We start from the raw sequence: 13,631 nt of genomic DNA on the forward strand, positions 1-13,631 counted from the left end.
TACCATGGGGAACCTTATCAAATGCCTTACTAAAATCCATGTACACTACATCCACTGTCTACCCTCATCCACATACTTGGTCACCTCCTCAAAGAATTCAATAAGACTTGTAAGGCAAGACCTACCCCTCACAAATTCATGCTGGCTGTCCCTAATCAAGCAGTGTCTTTCCAGATACTCATAAATCCTATCCCTCAGTACCCTTTCCATTACTTTGCCTCCCACCGAAGTAAGACTAACTGGCCTGTAATTCCCGGGGTTATCCCTATTCCCTTTTTTGAACAGGGGCACAACATTCGCCACTCTCCAGTCCCCTGGTACCACCCCCGTTGACAGTGAAGACGAAAAGATCATTGCCGACGGCTCTGCAATTTCCTCTCTTGCTTCCCACATAATCCTAGGATATATCCCGTCAGGCCCCGGGGGACTTGTCTATCCTCAAGTTTTTCAAATTGCCCAACACATCTTCCTTCCTAACAAGTATCTCCTCTAGCTTACCAGTCCGTTTCACACTCTCCTCTTCAACAATACGGTCCCTCTCATTTGTAAATACTGAAGAAAAGTACTCATTCAAGACCTCTCCTATCTCTTCCGACTCAATACACAGTCTCCCACTACTGTCCTTGATCGGACCTACCCTCGTTCTCGTCATTCTCATGTTTCTCACATATGCATAAAAGGCCTTGAGGTTATCCTTGATCCTACTCGCCAAAGATCTTTCAAGGAGCACGAGTCTTTGGCACTATTGTTAGAATGTTGTCAGGGCCCGTAGCCTTTATAGCATCCAGTGTCTCCAACCATCTCTTGATATCACGTGGAATGAATTGAATTGGCTGAAGATTGGTATCTGTGAGGCCCGGGACCATTGGTGGAGGCCGAGATGGATCACCCACTCGGCACTTCTGGCTGAAGATTGCTGTGAAAGCTTCAGCCTTATCTTGTGCCCTGATGTGCTGGGCTCTTCCATCATTGAGGATGGGGATATTTGTGGAGCCTCCTCCTCCAATGAGTTGTTTAATCGTCCAACATTCATGATGTAGCAGGACTGTAGAGCTTAAATCTGCTCCATTGGTTGAGAAATCCCTTAGCTCTGCCTCTCACTTGTTGTGTACACTGTTGGGTGTGCAGGTAGTCCTGTTTGGTAGCTTTGCCAGGTTGACGCCTCATCTTCAGGTCTGCCTGGTGCTGCTCCCGACATGCCCTCTTGCACTCTCCACTGAACCTGAATTGATCCCCTGGCTTGATGGTGATGGTTGAATGGGGAAATACGCCAGGCCATGAGGTCACAGATTGTGCTGGTGTATAATTCTGCTGCTTTGGTGGTACCTCCTGGATGCCCAGTCTTGAATTGCTAGATCTGTTCGAAGTCTGTCCCATTTAGCACGGTGATAGTGCCACACAACACAATGGAGGTTATTCTCAATGTGAAGGATGGAGTTTGACTCCACAAAGACTGTGCGGCGGTCACTCTTACTGATACTGTCATGGACAGATCCATTTGTAGCCGGCAGATTGGTCAGGATGAGGTCAACGCTGCAAATGTGTTGCTGGTCAAAGCACAGCAGGTTAGGCAGCATCTCAGGCTGTGCTTTGACCAGCAACACATTTGCAGCTGTGATCTCCAGCATCTGCAGACCTCATTTTTTACAGGATGAGGTCAAGTATGTTTTTCCTGTTATTGCTTCCCTCACGCCCTGCCACAGACCCAGTCTAGCAGCTCTGCCCTTCAGGACCTGGCCAGCTCCATCAGTAATGCTGCTGCCGAGCCACTCTTCATGGTGGACATTGAAATCCCCCTCCCAGAGTACAGTTTGCAGCCTTGATACCCTCAGTGCTTCCTCTCGGTGTTGTTCAACATGGAGGAGCACTGATCCATCAGCTGCGGGAGGGTGGTTTTTGCTAATCAGCAGGAGGTTTCCTTGCCTGTGTTTAACCTGAAGCCGAGAGACTTCACAAGATCTGGAGTCAATGTTGAGGATTCTCAGAGTAACTCCCTCCCGATTGTACACCCACTGTGCTGTCACCTCTGCAGGGTCTGTCCTGCCAGTGGGGCAAATGACCCCTGACCCTACCCTTGTGCCTTGGCATCTTACATTCTCTAAGCCCCTCCCCCACCCCGCCAATGCTTGAACAAAGCAACAGTGTAAACATAGCTCACAATGAGGCCCAGTAACTAGCTTTTAAGAGGCTACATTCACTGAAGCCCAGAAGTACATGCAGTGGAGGTGAAAATTCTGAAATAAAAAGAGGATAAAAACCTAACATGCCCTAAAAATAGAAAATAATTTTTAAAGAAATAGGTGAAGAGGAAAAGGCTGTTAAATAAAGTCAGAATCTATGTCATACTTGCTATTAGCAGACTCTCATTGTTTAAAAATGCAGCAAGTCCATGCAGTGTTGCCTTGGTTTAAGACTGTTTGCTTACTCAGAATAACCTGAGGCTAAGTGTGGAGCATACCTCAAACTGCATCATGTCCCTTCTGCTAGTGTAGACAAGAATATAACAACACCCATTTTAAGGGATATCACAGCATGAATATGTTTCACATCTCACATGCTGCTTGCACCTCATACGTCATGAACAACTCTCTCAGACCTTAGTGTTTTTCCCTTTTTGGCCTTGAATATGCCCCATTATCTCCCCTCCACCATAGTGGTTAGCACTGCTGCCTCACAGCACTAGGGACCTGGGTTTGATTCCAGCCTTGGGTGACTCTCTGTGTGGAGTTTGCACATTCTCCCCGTGTCTGCGTGGGTTTCCTCCGGGTGCTCCGGTTTCCTCCCACAGTCCAAAGGCTAGGTGGATGGGCCATGCTAAATCACCCCATGGTGTCCAAGGATGTGTAGGTTAGGTGGATTGGCTATGAGAAATACAGGGTCCCAGGATGACTTAGGGGGGTTAGGTTTGGGTGAGATGCTCTTCGAAAGATCTGCGTCGAATTGATGGGCCGAAAGGCCTGTTTCCTCACTGTAGGAATTCTATGATTCCACCGCTCAAGTATACCCCAATCTCCTTTTCTTTTAAGATGCACATTCAAAACAACCTCTTTGACTAAGGTTTTGTTTGTCTGTGCCACTATCTCTGTAAGTATCTCATTCTGACTGAGCACCAGGGGGGCACTTTCCTACGTGGTTTTTGGAGAGTATTAATGCTGGTGGTATTAATGCTAGACCTGTAATCCAGAGATCCCGGTAAAGTTCTGGGAACCCAGCAATAGGAGATGGTGAAATTTGAATTCAATTAAAACAAAAATCCGGAATTAAAGCGTTGACCATGGAGTCATCTCTCTGACTCTGTGCACAACGCATCACTCCAGTTTTTCATTGCAAAATGTTGCTGTCAGTCTGATCATTTTGAACAAGGTTTAACATAGAGCTGCCCTGTCTGTTTCCATGCTTCTTATCTTTGCTCATGTGCCTTCCTTCAGACAAGCGAGTTTCACCAAGAACGAGGTGTCTGTAATACCCCTGATGCTGGCTGCTGAGAAGGTTAAAACAGGGTAAAAACAATGACTGCAGATGCTGGAAACCAGATTCTGGATCAGTGGTGCTGGTTGGATGCTGCCTGAACTGCTGTGCTGAGAAGGTTGGCGAGGCTGAGATAGACTGACTCCCACGACCTCTCTCTGCCAAGAAAGGCCATCAACTCGCCATCGAGCTGTATCACAAAGCCATGTGCTATGGAGGGAAATTGCAGGAGCAACTCTTGCCCTTTGTAGTTCCGCAATTTAGTTTTTGTAAAATCTGGACTTCGTGGTTAAGTTTTCATGACTTTCAAAACTCTAGGGCTCAATCTTTCCTGAAAATACATCAGTTTCTCAAAGATGTTTTCTCTTGCAACATCCATCTGAATGAAGTCTCGAAAATCAGTTTGTTCCCTCTGTGATTTTTTTGTTAACTTGCTCTGTTGTGGTTAGTCAAAAACAGGTTTGCACGTGTCCTTGTTAACCCTATGTAGGTTACCTGATGGCAGTAACTTTGGGATATAGTTCAACAAAGAAGCTTTTGACACCAGTTTTGGTTCTTTTTAATCAACCTGTTGGGGCATTGGGGGTGGCACGGTGGCTCAGTGGTTAGCACTGCTGCCTCACAGTGCCAGGGACCTGGGTTCGATTCTAACCTCAGGTGACTATCTGTGTGGAGTTTGCACATTCTCCCCGTGTCTGTGTGGGTTTCTTCCCACAGTCCAAAGACGCGCAGGTTAGTGTGGATTGGCCATGATTAAATTGTCCATAGTGTCCAGGGATGTGTAGACGAGGTGGGTTAGCCGTGGGATTATGGGGATGGAGTGGGTCTGGATGGGAGGCTCTTTGGGGTTGGTGTGGGTTGAATCTCCCACAACGTAGGGATTCCACAACACACTTCTAGAGCCGGTGGGAGTTGACAGCTGAAAATGTGTTGCTGGTCAAAGCACAGCAGGCCAGGCAGCATCTCAGGAATAGAGAATTTGACGTTTCGAGCATAAGCCCTTCATCAGGAATGAGAGAGAGTAGCCAAGCAGGCTAAGATAAAAGGTAGGGAGGAGGGACTTGGGGGAGGGGCGATGGAGGTGGGATAGGTGGAAGGAGGTCAAGGTGAGGGTGATAGGCCGGAGTGGGGTGGAAGAGTTTCTGTGCAGAGGAGATGACCTGGGGGGTGCAGTGAGAGAGAGACTCACTGAAATCCTTGTAGAGGGAGGAAGAGAGCTTCTTCAAGGAAGGCATCCTTGTAAGAGGATTCGCAGTAGGTTAAAATCTTCGAGTAAAAAATGAGGTCTGCAGATGCTGGAGATCACAGCTGAAAATGTGCTGATGCTGGAGATCACAGCACAGAAACTCTTCCACCCCACTCCGGCCTATCACCCTCACCTTGACCTCCTTCCACCTATCCCACCTCCATCGCCCCTCCCCCAAGTCCCTCCTCCCTACCTTTTATCTTAGCCTGCTTGGCTACTCTCTCTCATTCCTGATGAAGGGCTTATGCTCGAAACGTCGAATTCTCTATTCCTGAGATGCTGCCTGGCCTGCTGTGCTTTGACCAGCAGCACATTTTCAGCTGTGATCTCCAGCATCTGCAGACCTCATTTTTTTACCCGGTGGGAGTTGAACCAGGATGTTCTGGAGCAGACAGAGGAAACCCACACAGACACGGGGAGAATGTGCAAACTCCACATAGACAGTCACCTGAGGGTAGAATCGAACCCAGGTCCCTGGCACTGTGAGGCAGCAGTGCTAACCATTGAGCCACCGTGCCACCCCCCAATGCTACCACAAGATCCTTTGATCCAGTTTTATGGCAGATTATATTGGGTAAAAGTAGACTATCAAAGCAGCTCCACTTTCAGCAATAACGGTTCCCACAGTACTTCGGCCCATTTCTGTCACGAGTATTTTAGGTCACTGCCCCCTCTTGTTAACATGCCCTGTCATTGTACTGGTTTGAACAAACCAAAAACAGTTAATCCAATGAATTAAATTACATCCCATTAAAGAAAGACTGTAATAAAAACAAATCTTTAAAGAAACTTTTCTAATTTAACTCATGAGACCTTGAAACTTGTAGATGTAATTCCTCTTTAAGGAGTCCCTGGCAATGATATAACACACAGTTGGATTGGATGCTCCTTGCATTCTCAGTTAACAGCATTTTACAATCCCTACTGTGCAGATACAGGCCTTTCAGCCAGGAGCAGATTAACAAGGGGATCGTCTCCTCCTTCCTACCACCCTCCTTCCCCATTGCAGTCAATAACCAAAGACCAGGAACTTGGGGCTAACATACACTCAAAACCTGAGGAGCAGAGCCCTGAGATTACCCTGTGTCTGCAAGAGGTCCACATTTGTCCTTGGTATCCATGTTTCCAACCAATCCAAATGGAACTGTGGCCCCCATCTATGACAGTCACTAGTCAGCTGGAAGCAGTCACTGAATACGCAGCGGTACTTTGTAGCAGAGATTCCTGCCTGTCATTTATGGTTCGGTCCCAAAGGATAGCTTTTCTTTGCAGAGAATGGGATTGATAGAAACCCTAAAGTGAGGAAAGAGGCCATTCAGCCCATCGAGCCTGCACCGTCCCTCAAAAGAGCATCCCACTTGGTCCCCCACCCTACATTTCCCATGGCTAACCTACCCAGCCTGCACATCACTGTGGGTAATTTCCCATGGCTACCCCCCCTTAACTTGCACATCCCAGGGCTCTGTGGGTAATTTCCCATGGCTAACCCACCCTAACCTGCACATCCCAGGACACTATGGGTAATTTCCCATGGCTAACCCACCCTAACCTGCACATCCCAGGACACTATGGGTAATTTCCCATGGCTAACCCACCCTAACCTGCACATCCCAGGACACTATGGGTAATTTCCTATGGCTAACCCACCCTAACCTGCACATACCTGGACACTATGGGTAATTTCCCATGGCTAACCCACCCTAACCTGCACATCCCAGGACACTATGGGTAATTTCCTATGGCTAACCCACCCTAACCTGCACATACCTGGACACTATGGGTAATTTCCCATGGCTAACCCACCCTAACCTGTACATCCCAGGACACTATGGGTAATTTCCCATGGCTAACCCACCCTAATCTGTACATCCCTGGACACTATGGGTAATTTCCCATGGCTAACCCACCCTAACCTGCACATACCTGGACACTATGGGTAATTTCCTATGGCTAACCCACCCTAACCTGCACATACCTGGACACTATGGGTAATTTCCCATGGCTAACCCACCCTAACCTGTACATCCCAGGACACTATGGGTAATTTCCCATGGCTAACCCACCCTAACCTGTACATCCCTGGACACTATGGGTAATCTCCCATGGCTAACCTACCCTAACCTGCACATCCCAGGACACTATGGGTAATTTTCCATGGCTAACCCACCCTAACCTGCACATACCTGGACACTATGGGTAATTTCCCATGGCTAACCCACCCTAACCTGCACATCCCAGGACACTATGGGTAATTTCCCATGGCTAACCCACCCTAACCTGCACATACCTGGACACTATGGGTAATTTCCCATGGCTAACCCACCCTAACCTGCACATCTTTGGACTGTGAGAGGAAACCGGAGCACCCTGAGGGAACCCACACAGACACGGGGAGAATGTGCAAACTCCACACAGACAGTTGCCTGAGGCTGGAATCGAACCTGAGTCCCAAGAGGCAGCAGTGCTAACCACTGAGCCACCACACAGCCCATCTGGCAGCAAATCCCAGACATTATTAGCACAACTGAGGAAAAAGTCAAAGAGGGAGACATTAGAGGAGGAGAGGTTTTCAATGAAGGGTATTCTGGTTAGCATAACATTTGGCAGCTAAAGGCATGGTCACCATTCCTGATGAAGGGCTTATGCTCGAAACATGACTTTCCTGCTCCTCGGATGCTGCCTGGTCTGCTGTGCTTTTCCAGCACCACACTCTTGACTCTGCTCTCCAGCATCTGCAGTCCTTACTTTCTCCAAGTAATATTCAAGGCCCCAGGCTATGACCATCACCAATAATCTAATCACCACCCCATGATATTCAATGGTGTTATCATCATTAAATCCTCTGTTATCAACATCCTGAGGGTTATCATTGACCAGAAATTCAACTGGACTCATAATATAAACACAAAGGCTACAAGAGCAGGTCAGAGGCTGGGAATCCTGCAGCGAGTAACTCACCTCCTGACTCCCCAAAGCCTGTCCACCATCTACAAGGAGTGTGAGGGAATGCTCCCCACTTGCCCCTGGATGGGGGCAGCTCCAACAACACCCAAGAAGTTCGACACCATCCAGGACAAAGCAGCCCCCGCTTGATTGGCACCACATCCACAAGTGTCCCCTCCCTCCACCACCGATGCTCAGTAGCAGCAGGGTGTACCATCTACAAGATGCACCTCAGAAATTCACCAAAGATCCTCAGACATTACCTTCCAAATCCACAACCACTTCCATCTAGAAGGACAAGGGCAGCAGATACATGGGAGCACCACCCCCTGCAAGTTCTCCTCTGAGCCCCTCACCATCCTGGCTTCGAAATATATCGCTGTTCCTTCAGTGTCACTGGGTCAAAATCCCGGAATTCCGTCCCTCAGGGCATTGTGGGTCTACCCAGACAGCACACGGACTGCAGCAGTTCAAGAAGGCAGCTCACCCCCACCTTCTCGAGGGGCAACTAGGGGCGGGGCAATAAATATTGGCAGGGACACCCACAGCCTACAAATGGATAATAAAAGCTGGGAGTAGACCTTTCAGCCCCACAAACCTACTGTATCATTTGATTACAGAATCATAGAGGTGTTACAGCCCATCATATCTGTCCCACCTCGCTAAACGAGCACACTATCTTGGTGTCCTGTCACAGCCCTCTCCCCATATTCTCGTTGTTCAGTCATTTTTTTCAATGTTGATTGCATTATTGTTGTTACATGAACCGAGATACAGTGGAGAGTTGTTTTGCATACTATACAGGCAGATTGTATCACATAAAATGCTTCAGGGTAACAAAGCTGAGTGCAGAAGACAGCGTTACAGTTGCAGAGAAGGCATAGAGAGAGAGAGAGATAAGAATTAACACTTGAGAGATCCATTTGAAGTCTGATAACAGTGGGGAAGAAGCTGTTGTTGAATCTGTTCATACGTGCATTTTGATGTAGGCCGGACCAGTGTTTAATGCCCATTCCAAGGCCAGAGGGCATTTAGGCATCACCCACATTGGATGTGGGTCTGGAGTCACCTGTATGCCAGACTGGGTAAAGGAAGTAGACCTTTATTCTTTAAAAGGCATTAGTGAACTGGGTGGGTTTTCGTTACAATTGAACACGGTAACGTGGTCATTATTAGGTGGGTTCTTAAAAGAAAAATCCCAACTGTTAGTGAATTCCAATTTCATCATGTGCCACAGTCAGACTTGAACCCAGAATTGGGGTTTTAGATTGGTAGTCTTGTGACATTAACACCACACCACCACCTCCCCAAATAATCAGCCAATGTTCCTCTTGAGTGCTTCAATTGAATCGGGCTCTGTCTCATTTCCAGGCCGTACACTCTGGACCTGAACGACACTCTGTGTGGAAGTATTCCTTTCTCACTGTGCATTTGCTTCTTTTGCAAAGCCACTTTCCTCTTAGTGAGATTTGAGAAGATTTGTGGCTCAAGTTGAGGTTCTGGATGTGTTTGCTCGCTGAGCTGAAAAGTTCATTTTCAGAGTTTCCTTGAGTTGGTAATGTCATTTCAAATGCAAGCATCTAAGTAGAAAGCGGGCTACACCACCAGTGCTTCATTCAGAGGCTCACTGAAGATGTTACCTAGTATGGTGACAAAATGTCTGAAAATGAACCTTCCAGCTCAGCGAGCAAACCTACATCTACTACTTTCCTCTTTTCAACCTCCACACTTCTCCCCTCTCCCCATACCCAGTGACGACTTTTTTTTAACGTAAAAACAGGAAGAAAGAGGAACTCAGACTTTCATTTCTCCAGCACCAGGATATCTCGGGGCATTTTACAGCTGAAAAAGTGTTGTGTAGTGTTGATAGTGTGGGTAAGAAACATGTCAACAAACACGGAAATCCGCCAGATAAACTAATTTTATGACATTGATTGAGGGATACATATTGTTCAATTCCTGGTTCAGGTTCCTTCAATGAGTTTGGGACAAAATCCCAGAATTCCCAAACAGCACTGTGGGACTACCTAGCTACATGGACTGCAGTAGTTCAAAAAGGCAAGTCACTACCATTTTCTCAAGGGGCAACTAGAGATGCGCAATAAATGGTGGCACAAATATCTGTCATGAGTGAATTAAAAATAATTATTATTTAGATTTAGATTAGATAGATTACTTACAGTGTGGGAATAGGCCCTTTGGCCCAACAAGTCTACACTGATGCGCAACCCACCCAGACCCATTCTCCTACATTTACTCCTGCCCCTTACACTACGGGCAATTTAGCCAATTTACCTGACCTGCACATTTTTGGACTGTGGGAGGAAACCGGAGCACCCGGAGGAAACCCACGCAGACACGGGGAGAATGTGCAAACTCCACACAGTCAGTCTGGGAAATCTGGGAAATCTATTGGAAAACCATAGTTCCAGGAGACTGGCTGTTGGTTTTCATAACTCAGAGATGGTTCAGAACAGAAGGAGGCCATTTGACCCATCACATTAGTGCTAGTCATCAAAGATTTGACTCAACGAATCCCATTTTCCAGCTTTTGTCTCATAGTCATAGAGGCTATGGCAATTGGACTGAGTATTTAAGTACTTATGGAGGTGCAGCAAGCAATGGGGAAGGGGGATGGCCTTTAACGCATGAAGTTCAGGAGACCATGAAATTTAAATTGAATTTCAATTCAAGGAATAAAACACTCTGGAACTGGAAGCTGATCTCTGTCATGGTGACCATGAAACAATGATTGCTTGTTACAAAACCCCCATTGGGTTTACTCATCGTGACTCAGCCTGGCCTACCGGAGCCACAGAAATGTAGCGAAATGAACCCTCTGAAATGGCCAAGCAACTGACTCAGTTCAAGGATAATAAGGTGATGGGCAATAAACTCTGCCCCACAAAATAGTGTTTTTAAAACTTCTCCGAAACTATAAAATTACTACAGGCCAAATCAGCATAGAACGTCAAAAGAAACCCAATAGAATTGACTTGAAGATCAAGTGGTCAGGATTACTCACCTGAAACTACTCATAAAGTCTTGTTGCTCGTCGCACCCTTGGTCTGAGTGTTCATGCCAGGAAACGAATTGCTCATCTCTAGGACATAATTGCTTCCTAAAGTGAAGGGACTTTCTTTGATTAACATGTTATTTTGGAAAGGTTAATATGAAATATTGGGTTGGCTCAATTGTGTCTACTGAGCACGTGCTCCAAAGCCACTTTCAAGTGAAGTTAAAAAGCCTATCAAAGGGTTTACAGAGATACGTACATATGACGTCAACACCTACTTAATGTTGATTCGCTCAGTTGGCAGGACTGCTGGTTCATAATGCAGTGATACCAACAGCATGGGTTCAATTCCCACACCAGCTGAGGTCTTTAGATTAGCATAGATTCCCTACAGTGCGGAAACAGGCCCAAGTCCACAACCGAAGAGTAACCCACCCAGGCCCATTTCCCTCTGACTAATGCACCTAACACTACAGGCAATTTAACATGGTCAATCCACCCGACCTGCACATCTTTGGACTATGGGAGGAAACCGGAGCACCCAAAGGAAAACCACACAGACATGGGGAGAATGGGATCCTGGTGCTGTGAGGCAGCAGCGCTAACCACTGAGTCACCATGCTACGCTAAGTTTTTTTTAATGCAGCGTTGGACTCGAGCCCATGCCTCTGAGGAGGTTGGCACCTTAATCCAGTGGCTTAGACCGCTCGGCCACGGCTCCAGGCCACAGGTTACTGTGAAAGATTGTCCTTCTCAATCGCTCCCCTCGGCTGAGGCACGGTGACCATCAGGTTAAACTCCCACCAGTTCTAACTCTCTCTCTAATGAGAGAGGAGTCCTTTGGTCATATCTCAACAAGACCATAGCACTCTGGGATTGGGGTGATTTTATCTCATCTCATGTCAGTGTGTCTCTGAGCTAAAACCTTGTCCATGTGGCAACCTATAGTCCAGGCTATAACCCTACTCATCTTTCTTCCTCTACCTCTGAGATCGCTACACACCTCCAATTCTAGCTTCTTATCCACCCTGCATAGCTTTGCTCTACAATTTGAAAGAGACAGTGACACAATAACAATGTTATTGGCTCAGTATTCCAGAACTCCCGCGCAATCTTCTGGGAGCTGGGTTCAAATCCCATCGGAGCAGATGGTGAAATTTTAATTTCAAATAAAACCTCGAGCAAAAAGTGAGCCTGGCTGCGGATTGTTCATAAAAATCCGACTGGTTTCACTAATGTCCTTTAGGAAGGGAAATCTGCCATCCTGACCTGGCCCACGCATGACTGCAAACCAACAGCGTAGGGTCACAGAGTCATTAGATTAGATTATTTACAGTGTGGAAACAGGCCCTTCGGCCCAACAAGTCCACACTGACCTGCCGAAGCGCAACCCACCCACACCCCTATATTTAGCCCTTCACCTAACACTACTGGCAATTTAGCATGGCCAATTCACCTGACCCACACATCTTTGGACTGTGGGAGGAAACTGGAGCACCCGGAGGAAACCCACGCAGACACGGGGAGAACGTGCAAACTCCACACAGTCAGTCGCCTGAGGCGGGAATTGAACCCGGGTCTCTGGCCTGTGAGGCAGCAGTGCTAACCACTGTGCCACCGTACCGCAAGGAAACAGACCCTTCGGCCCAACCAGTCCATGCCGACCACAATCCCAAACTAAATTATTCCTACCTGCCTGCTCTTGGCCCATATCCCTTTTCCTATTCTTGTACTTATCCAAATCTCTTTTAAACATTGTAACTGTACCTGTATCCACCACTTCCTCTGGCAGTTTATTCCATACACGTACCACCTTCCATGTAGAAATGCTGTCCTCATGTCCTTTTTAAATCTTTCTCCTCTCTTTGTAAACGTATGCCCGCTAGTTTTGAACTCCCCTACCCCAGGGAAAAGACACCTCCCGTTCACGTATGATTTTATAAACCTCCTGAAGATCACCTCTCAACCTTCTACACTTCACTGAAAAAAAGTCCCAGCCTATCCAGCCTCTCCTTATATCCCAAACCCTTCAGTCCTGGCAACATCCTGGTAAATCTCTTCCGAGCCCTCTCCAGCTTAATAATACCCTCCCTGTAACAGGGCGACCAGAACTGAACACAGTACTGCAGAAGAGGCCTCATCAATGTCCTGTACAACCTCAACACAGCTTCCTAACTCATATACTTAAAGATCTGAGCAATAAAGGTATAGTGATTGGGACCAGATTAACCTTGCAGCAGGTCAGGCAGCATCCAAAGAGCAGGAGAATCGACGTTTCGGGCATGAGCCCTTGAAGGCTCATGCCCGAAACATCGATTCTCCTGCTCCTTGGATGCTGCATGACCTGCTGCGCTTTTCCAGCAACACATTTTAAGCTCTGATCTCCAGCATCTGCAGTCCTCACTTTCTCCACCAGATTAACCTCTTCAACTATGAGTTTTTTGACAGGGGTGTTAACTGGGCCAATCAGGAAAGCCTTGGCTGACCGATTTAACCAGATTTAGAATCTTGCCTTGCCGCCTGTATTTGGTGTCACCCACAAACCTGGTAATAATGTGGTTCATTGGTATAGTTATAAGGCATTGCGGCCCCATATTGATCCATGGGCACTCCACCAGTTACAGGTTACCATCCTGAAAATACCTACTTTATCCCAAAGTTCTATCTTCACAGAAGAAGACCATGCCATTAAGCCCAACTAGTCCACAGTGACCCTCTGAAGTGCATCCCACCCAGACCTGTCCCCCTACATCTGTAACTAAGGGAGCTAATCCACATGTCCCTGAATAGATTAGCTTCCCTACAGTGTGGAAACAGGCCCTTCAGCCCAACCAGTCCATACTGACCTGCCGAAGAGTAACCCACCCAGACCCATTTCCTTCTGACTAATACACCTAACACTATGGGCAATTTAGCATGGCCGATTCACCTCACCTGCACATCTTTGGATTGTGGGAG

Source organism: Hemiscyllium ocellatum, chromosome 47 (assembly GCF_020745735.1).
Source record: "Hemiscyllium ocellatum isolate sHemOce1 chromosome 47, sHemOce1.pat.X.cur, whole genome shotgun sequence".
NCBI classification, from domain to species: domain Eukaryota; kingdom Metazoa; phylum Chordata; class Chondrichthyes; order Orectolobiformes; family Hemiscylliidae; genus Hemiscyllium; species Hemiscyllium ocellatum.